General features: G+C 36.9%; 1 protein-coding gene across 3 annotated transcripts in view; it reads right to left on the reverse strand.

Annotated features, from left to right (window-relative positions):
• kank1a (KN motif and ankyrin repeat domains 1a) overlaps positions 1 to 13,151 on the reverse strand; it is a 58,636-nt gene that overhangs the window by 40,682 nt on the left and 4,803 nt on the right. The window contains exon 1 of one of the 3 annotated variants that reach the window (XM_028456555.1): positions 8,012 to 8,031. The exons of 1 other annotated variant lie outside the window; for it this stretch is intronic. The gene's annotated coding sequence lies outside the window, so the exon portion shown is untranslated. Of the gene's footprint in view, positions 1 to 8,007; positions 8,032 to 13,151 lie in introns of those variants that run through there. One more of the 3 variants, XM_028456554.1, reaches the window with a different exon arrangement.

The following is a 13,151-nucleotide window of genomic DNA, read 5'->3' on the forward strand; positions in this document are numbered from 1 at the left end:
TCAAGGAAATCCCGCAAGATTCAAAACCTCATTTTATAAAAGAGGAAGACGTCAGAAGAACTTTCAGTGCTTTAAAGTTGTACCTGTTGCAAGTGTTTAAAAAGCAGTCATTTCATTTGGTTTCCAGATATTTGTATAACTGCTTTTCAGTCATTTCATTCCCTGTTTATACGAATACAAAATAAGACTAAGCCGTACGTAAGTAGCCTTCAGTCATTTTGTCCACATTTCTGCACTTATGCAGTAAACTCAAAGATATGAACAAAATTAAACGGTGGTGGATTTCCTCACAGAAAAGAGGCTGAGGACCATTTTGTCCAATATAATCCATTCAACAATAGCTGTATTATTATAATGAAACAATCTGCTTCTCTTTAGTTGGATCATACAGTCACACTTTCAGATAAAAACAGTTTGACGCTAACTTAAAATTAAAAAAAGAACACTTTTTGTGTTTGGTAAGAGGAACACCATGGAACAAAAACCAATCACACATTCTCATTCTGAGGGGCGTGTCCTTCAACACCCAGTCTGTGACACACATGGGCCGTTTCCGCTAACTAAAAACAACAAAGAGTGTCGGTGCCCTCGTACTGTAAACCTCAACAGCTTCAGGAAGTCATTAAAAACAGCAAATGGTGGGTTGGCTCAATGGGAGTTTGAGAAGAAGAGTAGCATCATTACAGCTCTTCACCAGAATGAAAACAAGAAACTTACCAGAGCAACTTTAGATTTTCCAAATTGTTTAATTGTGTATTGATTTTTTTTGTGATAGGTTTGAGATTATTAATTGTGAAAGGTACCATGTCAATAATATTTTGCCATAAAAATAAATACATCCAAGGATTGTGTGATGCAAAAATTGGGTAAATCAACACCACTTATTTAACCATCCAACCCTGCATATTTATTATTATTTAATTAATTTGTATTATTTATTTAATTTATTTTGGTTACCAACACACAATAATCTCAACATGGATTGTTTTTTTTATGAAAAGGGAAATAAATGAATGCTTAAAATGTCTATGGTTTTAATAAATAAATAAACAAAAATACATTTAATTGAATGTAGTTCGTTTATCACCTAATAATTTGGAATATATTTAATATGAGGTGTGTATTGCCTGGCATCTGGCGATACAATTCCTATCCCAATACAATGCAATATTAAAGTAGGCGATTATTGCTATTTTTTATATATGACTTAACAACTAATCTGTAAATATGTACACCTTCATGATAACATTATGTATGAAATATATTTTATTGGCATATTTTACACTCAAAATATTGGTTTTAACATGCCATGTGCCAACAACTTAAAATATAAAACAACAGACAATCTGTCTGTCGCTTTTAAACTAACTTTGACTTTAGTGCAACTTAACTGAGGTATATGATTAGAACAACAAATAAATGCATTGTTAGTACTTTCTTTTTAGATTTTATTAAAAAACACAAGCTGGTCAACATGTCCAGGTTTTAGCACTTCTTTGTGCAGCTACAATGTCTCCTATAGTGTAAAAGACTTTCCTGGTTAAATAAAAGTTAAAAAAAGAATAATTAAAAAAAAAAAGAAGCAATATGGATGCATTTTGAATTGATGAGATGTAATATCACGATAAATTGTCGAGTCGATTTTTTTCAACACCCCATATTAAATAAAAAAATGGTGGCAAACACTGTTTGCTAACAATTATCAGTTTGTTTGAATACCAAATGTTGGCCATCAACACGGTGTGGGAGAAAACAAAACCTTTGCATTCCCAGGCATCATCAGAGGATGCTGGAACAACTGTGGGACTAACTAATGACTTCCGTGTCATCCTTTTCATTATTTTGGCCTCGACTCGCGGGCACAGGGTCTTTAGGCTATGAAAACAGACGCATGCCTTTATAGGTATAATGCGGCACATTGTATTGTGTTGGCTGGGTGAAGAGCTGAGGGGGCAGGGGTGGTGGGTGTCTTCCCAGTGGGAGTCATCCACACCCCACAATAGCAGCAACATTCCACTGGGAACAGTGTGGCATTGTGGCTGCCTTCTGTTGGCTGGGAAGAACTTCACTTCCACTAAAAGAGATTAAAAATGCTGGGGGGGATTTTTTTGCGTCACCTCGAGAATGATTCAGACGATGAAAGTACCGTAGAAAGTAGGGATGGGCAATATGGACTAAAAAAAAATGATCCTGATAATGATGTAACGATTCACTCAACTCCCGATACGATTCGGTTCACGATACTGTGTTCACGATACGATTTTCTCACGATTTATTTTACAAAATGGGAATGTTGACAAATGACTGAAAAATATTACTTTATTTTTTGGGGGAAAATACTATACTATTTTCCTTTTATTTTTCATTGTCAAAAGAATTCCTTGATAAATAATTCAAAATGATGCAATTTAACTAAAAATAAATCTTGAATAAAATAAATAAAAGAATAATACAAATGAAGAAGAAACCTATTAATTTAAATTCTGGTTCTATAGTAAACAATTCAAAACTGCATAATAGTTCTTTTTCTTTTTAAAAGTGCAACTGAAAATGTATTTTGTGCCTTAACAATTGGACTTTAAAAAAAAAAAAAAAAAAAAACAGTCATTTTACTGTATTTACGTCAAATATTTGTTTAGACCAGCAGATGGCGCTGGTAACCCAGTAGTCGGTTGGCATGCAGTTATTCCACCAGTGAAGAAGAGAAGCTATGCTAGCAGACATAGCTAATAGAAAAACGTGACTTTTACAGATATTCACGTAATATTACAGATATTCACGTAATATTACAGATATTCTTTTGGCGCTAAAGGAGTAAAGAATCATTTATGAGCATGTTTAACAGTAAATGGTGGCCAGAAAGAAAATAGTAGCAGATTCCACCCGTCACGTCCGCTTCTGGAAGGATAAATATATAGCGCCCTCTGTTGTTTAAAAAAAGTACTGCGATTCAATTTTCAGAGCATCGATGTGAACCGTGGTACCTATGAATCGATTTTTTAACTGCCTTACGATTAATCGTTACATCTCTAAAGCTCACCGATAAAATTTTCCGCTCCAGCGCTTTTATCCATGGTTGACTGTGGTTCACACTCCAACAAAGTAACCTACTGTCGCTGACTATTGTCCTCTGTTTTGAAAGTATGTATGATTTGTGCTGATATATCGGCTCAATATTGGTATTGGCCGATACGCAATGCTGCAATATCGGTATCATATCGGAAATGAAAAAGTTGTTTCGGGACATCCCTAATGATAAACATGGCAAATATAATGTAATCATAGAAAAGTTATATCATTAACTCGTTAATTCAGCCCCATTAAGTATTTTTGGCACAATTTGGGGAAGGCTCGTAATGACATCAAATGAGGAATGCTAATAAAAGGAAATTGGGGAAAACATCAATAGAAAATTGGAGGTCCTACTCCAGCTCCTGTCCCATCATGTTTGCTCCTTATATTTTTTGCAATTAACACAATCAACACTGGTTGGGGAGGGTTAAGGAGGCTTGGCAGCTACTTATCGATAATCTTCACATTCAGACATTATAATACACCACTACATTCAGAAAACACAGTTTCCTGTTTCCCATCACTCAGTAATTGTGGATGTAAAGAAAGTGCAATGTCAAGCCCAAGAAAAGTGAAAGCTTCTTTGTCCCAGATTGCTGAGGGATTAAAATCAACCTCTAATTAGCGTGAGATCATTGAAAAGACATCCAGGCGTTTCTTGTCTTCAACATCAGAAATTCACTGACCTGAAGGACACGCCTACATACGAGTATTACATTGTTGTGCTTTAAACAATGAACCGATAAGAAGCATCTCTGTTTGCTCATAATTATCTGTGACAAGATCAATATTTCACTGCATTGACAAACCTGTCTATTCTTAAAGTTACCAGGCTTCAAAAGTCCTCAGACTTGATTACAAACCGCACAGGAGGACAGGCTTTCTGCCAAAAGTCCTCATCCACGAGCAAATATTGACTCAAGCTTGTGTCCTGTGCTCAGCTATTATTTCAGCTACACTGGAGGGTAAAACACATGCAGGTGTGGCTGCAGACGCCAACAAATATGCAAAAATAGAAAGGATGGCGAGAGAAAAGAGCTAATAACAATAACGGTTGTTAGGAATAAATTATGTTACTTTGAAAAGAAACTTTATGCAAATCTGATCTATGAGCAATTGGATGAAGGTGTTTACTGAAAGTTCTGCAATTTGTTTTTTGTTGAAAACATTCACTATATATATATACATATATATATATACATATATATATACATATATACATATATATATATATATATATATATATATATATATAGACTACATCTAAAATCTCCAATATATATTATATTTATTCATACTGTAGATATTACGTTGAAGGTATTTATACAATTGGTTAATAATAAATGGGTCAGTTTTTCTCATATCTACTGTTGCTGACTATTGTTCTCTGTTTGAGTAACATCACTTGATCAAGCCTTTTCTTATCTTCCACACTAAAAAGTAAGTAATAAAAGTATGTATGATTGGTGTTGATATCACATTGGATCGATATAGGTATCGGTCAGTACTCAACGCTGCAATACTGCAGTATCGTATCAGAAGTGAAAAAGTTGTATCGAGACATCCCTACTTAAAAGCTTTAATTATACTTTTCCTTGACCACTTTCAATGGATACAATCCAAACAATTAGCAAAGAAGAGGAACAACCTCCAAGATGTAGATCTTCAAACTGCCTTAAATATGTGTGTTATTACATGTTTTATTGCTCTAATAATGTACATTTCACATTACTTCCTACTTGTTGACAAATCCTTGCAACTTACTCACTCCAGCATTAAGTGATCAGAACATTACAGTTATTAAAAGAGATTAAAATCCAAAAGTTACTCAAATGATAGTCCATACAATATTTGCTTTTTATATTATTTTTGTTGACCAAGACCTTAAACATTGAAGCCAATAATTCTTTTAAGAGAAACATTGATTAAAATAATAGATAACCGAGCCTGCACTTTAGCTTTTTAAGAGCAGCATCTGAGCAGCCTGTGCTGAAGCATGAATGCCTGCCTAGTGCGAGTGTGCACTTAAACTCAATTTTGTCCTTTAACCCTATGACTAATCAAACAAGCAGCTGGTTACAATTACTAATCAGTCACAAGTTTTAAAGCACTGCTAATAGATCTACTGTACATTATAAAATGTTGCTAATAGATCAGACCTTTTAAATACTTGTCCACTTAACGTCCCACCAGGGCTTTAACTGGACAAAGACAAAACAGAATCTGATGCGTTTAAAACTGAACTTTATTGTGAAATCCCACAGAGTAATATATATATAAAAAAAAAATAGGTCAATACGGTAGTTTGTATGACAATGCTGCACGTTATTTCCTTCAGAATAGTTTGATATTGAAAATCGAATCTGTCAAATACATATTGGAAACTGACTACTACTGAAAAATATACACTATGAAAACATCTGATTTCAACATGAATCCAGTATCTTTTACTCAGGTAAAATATCGTGATTCTCCATCCCCACCAGATGTAGCCACAGTGTGCTCTAAACCCCTTGCCGGTCACTGTAGGACAGTTCAAGGATAGAGCGAGCAGCGTCGCCATGGTGAACTGCCCTTGACTGTATGGAAACTGAAACCAAAGATGACCTCCGATTATAGTCAAACTGAGTTGACAACAAAAGGGCACGAAGTCGCTCAAGTAACTCCTTAAGACATTTTATAATTTTAAGTCACAAACTCAGTAAATCTCTGCAGTGACTATGTGCTGTATAAGAGACTGAGCTGATTAATCGGAGATAGTAAAATGCAGCGTCACATTAAAACGCTTCCTCGTGCTGACTTCATGCACACAGAAGCTTTAACCAGCGGAGATAAGATCAACGGTCACACCAGGGAGCAAATCTCTACTGTAAACACTTCCCCACTCAGCCTCGAAGAGGAAATCATTTACTGCTGCAGTTTAACAGTTTACTGAGAAATGCCTGGTCTTTTACGGGAAGATGTTGGGATGCCGTTCCAAGATGAACAGGTTTTATGAAAGACCTCAGAGTGAAAAATGAAGTTTTAAATTAAAAACCAGAGCAAAACATTTCTACACCAAACAGAAAAAAAATCAGAAAGTCAGCTCCTACCTTTGTACTTTAAACTAGGGGAAAATATACAGTAAAGAGAGAGTGCAGTGTTATACCCTAGTGGGGGGATGGGGGTGGAAAAACAACGGAAAGGGAGTAAGGGGGGACATAAAAAGGAAGCATCAGAGTGAAGCCACTTTAGTTATGCTGATTGTAGAATGACTATTGTGCAGTATACTGTCTCCAATTTGGTGCCAATTTTAGATCAATTGATTTTTTTCTTTGAGCCTACAAGTTGGAGAAACAAAGTTTGTATGCAACTTTAAGAGAAATCCAAAAGTTATTTCCAACCATTATTTTTTATTATAGCTTTTTTTAAATATATTTTTTCACCTGACTAAAATCAGAATGCCTAAATGCCAACTTGACTACAACAGGATATTTTCTGATTGCTGGTGCCTGGGAGACATCGTGGTTCTGGGAACCTAAACAATAATAATAACTCGAATATTTGCATTTCCTGAAGAAAATGCAAGAGAGGATGCAGATGCTGGCTCTCGTCGCACTGCATTAGCTAGTTTTAGCTTAGCATTAACGTTAACATTAACCCAATGTTAGAATTAGTCTAGTGTTAACATTAGCCTAAGGGTAACACTTTAGCTTAACATTAGCAATAAGGTTGAAATGTGTTGAAAAAGTATAAAAAAAAAGGTTGAAAAAAAGTAGAAATTTAAAAAGGTGAAACAGTTGAAAAAAATTGAAAAAGGTTTAAATGGATTGAAGGTAGTAGCTGGGGAAAAAAAGAAAAAAAAAAAAAATCAGTTGAAGAATGGCTGGGAATGAAGGGCTTAAAAGTTGAAAAGGCTGAAATTTCCAGTAGAAATTAATGGGAAAGTAAACATGTATTAAGTCAAAAAGTTTGAAAGTTACAAACTATAAAAGCGATTGCATAAATCTCAGGAACTTTCAATTTTTTGATAGCTTCTTTGTCAAAATTGGACAAATGTGAATGTGTGAATGAGTTAACAAAGACTGTAGACAGAAAAAAAAGCAGAGAACAATAGTGACCCTCACTAATAAAACAAGTAAGAACAAGTCTGTCCGTAAATCTGCATATCCTGCTGTGGTTCAATGCAACTTCACACATGAAATGTAAATGTACAGTATATTTACCGGTATATTGTGCACAATTTCCCAATAAATCATGCAGGAAATCACTAATAATCCAGTCTTCTTCAAACATTTCAAAGCACATAAAAAAGGCATTATGAAGTCCCTCACTGACATGGATTATAAGTCATTCCAGTTAAATAAAGGCCTCAAACATTCACTTTTGAACAGCTGCAGATGACAGACGAAAAGGTGGAGCCCCGGTCAGCCTTTTGACTGGATCTTTAACCTGGAATGTTTAGGAGCAGCAGCTGTAGACAAAACAGACTCCCCCTCACCCACATTTATACCATCTCTACCATATCTCAGGTTCAAAGGAGTTATATACATCAACTTTAACAAGTAATTAAAAATCCGAGAGGCATCCGGTTAGAAGTAGGGAATATTAGAATATTATCTTTTAAAACAATGTATTGTGAAATATGAACGAGCACACCAAAATAAATTATTTTTTGACAAAAAGTCTGAACTGTGTATTAAGACCTGCTGTCTGAAAGTAGTCCAAGTGAAATTGAGTAATTTTTACGGCACACCTGATGACCTCACAGCCCACAGGTGTTTAAAATAAAACACATTTCTGAGGTGGTTTAAATGTCCAATAATAAACAGACTTTGTCCAGAATTAAAAACATCAGCTCTGCAAAAAATGTGGATCAACTGAAACAACAATTCAGTTAATCCTACTCAAAAATCATCGACAACATGGCAAATGTGCTGTTTTTGTTTCGCTTACCTGCCTCATCATTTCGATGCTGTTGACTTTTCCTTTGAAAGCACTTCACCCAGCTGTCGTCGATGCAACACCCAGTGTAAGCAGAAAATCATGAAGACGTCACACGGACAGAGCAGCGGCGCAAACAACCAACACGCATACACGCACGCACGCACATTGTAACCTGACAATAGCGGGCAGTGAGGGAGGCTGTAACCTGAGCTGCCCGGTGACTTGCAGGTCGAGGCCTTGGTGTTTCTCTGAGCCATAAACAGTGGCGACAAACTGAGCTATTTTTGTTGATTGACAATCGCGTGGGGGTCGTTTTTTTTTCCACCCATTGTTGAAGAAGAACCAGTTAGTTATTCAAACCAATGCTGTCCTGACTAATCCACAGAATTTGCACTCAATCACCAGTGCCGGTATTGCCAAAGCACTGCCCTAACTTTTCCAACCCACAGTAAGCTAAATAATGCACTGTGATATTCTACATCAACACCTTTCTATTAAAACAAGCAGGAGCTTCTTCGGGCCTTTGGTGACAGTAGTTTATCTGTAAGATCGAACCACATGGGCCTCCCTTTACCTCACACATGCATTAATAAACCTTAGACAACTATAATCCTGCTGTGGCCAATTCCCTGCTTTTCTGTGTAAAGAGACTCGCTGTAAGTGGAAAACAAAAGAGCAACAAAACAAAAGCAGACTTCAATGTTGACTGTGATATTTAAAACCAATTAAAATGTTTTTCAAAATGTGAGCAATCAACTATTAAAAAGTCATAAATTGCAACTTTGAAGACAGAAAGCCGGAGGCACAAACTGTTTACACCTGGTAAGCTCTTCCTGATTTTCAACTAAATGGAATTAGAAGCCAAAATCTTTCACCATGGAATGCTTGATGTAAACAATCATAGTCCGTGCATGTCTGCATAGCTGAGGGATTATCACAGATACAGTTGTACTCCGAGTTCCTTCAGCACCAGCTCGTTCTGCTGTGACCGTGACGTACTAAAAACAGGCGGGAACTTTGCCTCTTCCCTCTTTCCCTCCCCTCGCATTTCATTCACAAGTAATTTGAAGGGATAATGACATGCTGGGATAAGCCATAAGCTACAATTTAACACTTCCCTTTAGCACGCATCACCTTCCGCAGACTAACCACTGTGTGCCATTAGAAAACTTTTAGTGAATCTAGTGTAAAACTTTACGGGTACAAAGATGTGGTATTGCATTTATTACTGCCAGTAGTACCTTACTGATCAACTGTTTTCAGCCACAAGCTATGAGATGCTTTAACAAACCCACTGAACTCTGTACTCGCCCCCTGCTAACACAAACCCTAAACCCCCCCCCCCCCCCGTACACTAACCATTTAACTAATTAACAACCATTCCAACCTCTGTTCCCATAGTTTTAATGGATTATATTTTGTATCTTTATTACTGACTAATTTTTTCGCCTCAAATAATGAATTTCCGCATAAATATCACGCAAACTAAAGCCTTTTCTCATTCTAATTTTAAAAACTGAAACACGCTGCTTATCTGGTTTATGTTTTTCTTGTGTTTCCATTTTGTTTTGGAAATTCAGTAAAACAAAACCAAAGAATGAACATATCAGTTACAAATTATACCCCAATTCATCGGGTGACTATTGACCAATGTTAATTATTGGCGATTGCTAAAATCGGCCCGATTAATCGACCACAATGATTAATCAGTCGGGCGCTAATCCAAATGCAATGTCTCTTTGAACAAACTGGAGACATTCCATCAGACACGACTACAAATTTCTCAAGTTCTTTTATTTTCTCAATTTCGATCATTTATTTTTGTGGCGGCATCACTATCATTTTAATCTTCAGTGCGGTTTTGCGCATCATGTGATCCTTTCATTGGAACACCCCTTAAATAAATATTTTATTTTAGATTGACAATTAACAGAAATGAATAAAACTGCACTCGTTTTCTTCAATTTCTGTAACACTAGCACTTTGTTTTCATCATCTTGAGAAAAGTCATTGTTTTTAAAACTATTGAAGGTTAAATGGAAGTAAGGAAAGTGCATGATACCTGTTGCTCGTCCGCAAACAGAAGACGGAACGAGCGCCACGGAAAGAAAGGGATTAACATACCAGGAAACAAAACATCTTTGTGAAACACACTTCAAGGTTTAGCCGAGGTTAATCCTCAGTGCACAGAGCAACAGCTTTGCTTATTCACGTCCATTCCTTCTTCCAACAGTGAAAAAAAAATCTATTGCAAGTTGAAGCATGTGTGAAGGAATAAAAGAACTCCCTATACGTGGAACAGCAAGAAGCTTCCCAGGTCACAAACAAAACATCCAAGCAGTCAGAAGTGCTCCTGAGGACAGTGTTACATTAACTGTTTGAGAGCTTCACCAATGACTGCTTTCTTATCCGTTTGTCTAGTCTTATGGAAGCCTGATAAGAAATGCAGACAATCTTACAAGCATTTCCCTTTATTTGGTGGAGGGGCTCAGCAAAACAAAGGACTTCACCTCTGCCTTCAAGGCTAAAAAAAAAAAAAAAAAAGGTCATTGAGTCTTATATCAGCAACACAGAAACATCTGCTTATCAAAGGAAGAGAAAAGCTATTTAGCAAACAAACAAAGTCAGCAGTTAAACACTTACAAAAGAAAAAGGAAGTTTGAATAAATGAATTCCGGAAGAAAAATGACAGTAATAATTGAGGTACTCCTCTGATGTCTCAGAGGTGACATTTTACAAATCACTAAAGATTGATCATTGATTTAGAAAAAAAAAAACAGTCATTCTCTCAATTTTCCAAAATCACTAAATAATGTGACTGGGATGCAATGTCATAGGGTGCTAGTGATGCAAATGTGCAGGAATCATAGAGTACTGTGTATTTCTGTGTACTACTACCTGCTAGCAGAGCTGGGTATCACCAGGTACTGCACGATACGATACTATCACGATATTTTGCCCACGATAATGCACAATGCAACGATTCTGCGATTATTGTCTGCACTGAATCCATTTCAGTCAGAGGAATTACAAAACATTGTCAATCAATTTCACATGAATGACAGCCAAGCAAAGTGTATGTACTGCATTATATCTATTATGTGTGTGTGTGTGTGTGTGTGTGTGTATATATATATATATATATTGTTTTCGACATGTCTTGTATGTTGCAATAATAAAAAAAAAATTGATATTTGGCGCCGGTGTATCGATAACGTACGGCAAGATAAAATATTGCCATATATCGTAGTATCGATATTTTGGCACACCGCTACCTGCTAGCATGACGTTATAGTTACTGGCTAGTCAGTGGGTGAGATTTTTCTTGCCAATACAAAGCCTTTCCACCACCAAGACTCTCACAGTGCCCCTATGTGGCCATGGCATTTATGGTAACGATCCCGGGCTCAACTGTAAGAATTCGTAGAGCAGCATAGGTCCTCTGATTTTCTGTGATCACAGAAAACAGACAGAAAAAAACTAAATTCATGTTCTGAAACAGAAAAAGACAGGTTGTTGTGCAGGTTTTGGGACAATATCACGCATACACGCTATTTTCCATTGATAGACGAACAAATATATTCAATCCCACCCATAATCTTGCGCTACGTGTTAAGGTTCAATCAATGATCGCATTATTGTGTGATTGAAAATGAATGATGAGCTGAAGTTCATCTGATGTGTGTTTTCAATGTGTTATGAACAAGCGGGGCAGATTATAATGACTGAATTCAAATCTGAAAAGGCTCTGATACATAGACAGGTTTAGCTGTTGGTAAATTATCTGAACTAGTGATGAGTTTACCTGATGACACAACATGGCAGAAGCATTACACCTCCAATCACATGGCCGAGCAAGATTTTGTGCAAAATGTGAGGGTAATTCGCCAGCTGGTGGTGACTAAAATTTTCACAAATAATGCTTTGGGTTCATTTCTCACATTTTCATGGTATATTTCCTATTAAACTGGTGGCTGAGGGTCTAGCAGCGTAGCTAACGTAGCTCTTATGATTTAATCTTGTGTGATTTAGGGGAATCGTCCTGTTTTTCTAAATTCTCTGAAGTGAATCAAATGTAAAAAATGATACCAGTAGTTGGCTTTATTATCTTTTGGTACAGTTATGGGTAAGATTAATAGCCAGTAAAGTCATTTATACAGGGAAAGATGATAAAATGGAAATGAAACAGACATGGACATTGTGTAAGACCGAAAATGGATGCCCTATGAAAGTGTGGAGATGCCATGTCACCAACCAATCTCACAGTCTTCTAAATAAGTTTCAGAGCATCTACTACTCCAAGTAGGTTTGAGCTGGTAATAACTACGGTAAGAAGTCCATGCAGTTCTTTGGGTGTTCACCCCATACTTTAGAACACGAGCAGCTGTGAAAACTCCCTTCGCCTCAAATCATAAGAAGAAGCGTCAAGTAACATGTTCAAGGATATTTCAAAAAAGCCTGCAAAAGAACTGAATGCCTTTGCAGCCATAGAAATGCTATTTGCAGCTCTAAAATATACAAAAGAGGCAAACTGGACAGACTGAAGTGTGAACAGATGTTCAAACCAAACTGAAAATTACAAGTGAGCACCCCACTCAATGTTAAAATTACAGAGAAACCACCAAAGCTAAAGAACTGAACACCCAAAGCAAAGGACAGCCTAAGCAGGAGTTGATATGAAGTTCACACAGGCCTGTGTAGTGGATGTGTTCTCCAAACAAACAGAGAAGGGAGTGATGGAGGGAGGGATGGATGGTGGCACATGTGAGCGGCGGAAGTCCAGCTTTGATCTTGTGTGGACAACGCTAGTCTCACGAAGGTGTTAATTGAAAGAGCGCTGCCATATGTCCACAGGGAGCTATAGGTCCCACAAGGGACGCTTAAGCCTGCTGTACCAACCAACACCAGGCTGCACCGCCTCCAGATCTGCTTATGTGTTGGTGGGAAACTGGAGAGCGGATGAGAAATGTTACATGTGCTGCGCTAAGACATGCACAATGGACAGACTTAAGAGTTAAGCCTGTTTCAGTCAGAGTGAACAGAGTTAGAGCTCAGACATGTTAGGAAAAATTACAACTGCCCCAAATCATGTCAAACATGCTTTGAAGGGATAATTCAGTTAACTATTACGAGTGTGACGATATCTCAACACG

Source organism: Gouania willdenowi, chromosome 9 (assembly GCF_900634775.1).
Source record: "Gouania willdenowi chromosome 9, fGouWil2.1, whole genome shotgun sequence".
NCBI lineage: Eukaryota > Metazoa > Chordata > Actinopteri > Blenniiformes > Gobiesocidae > Gouania > Gouania willdenowi.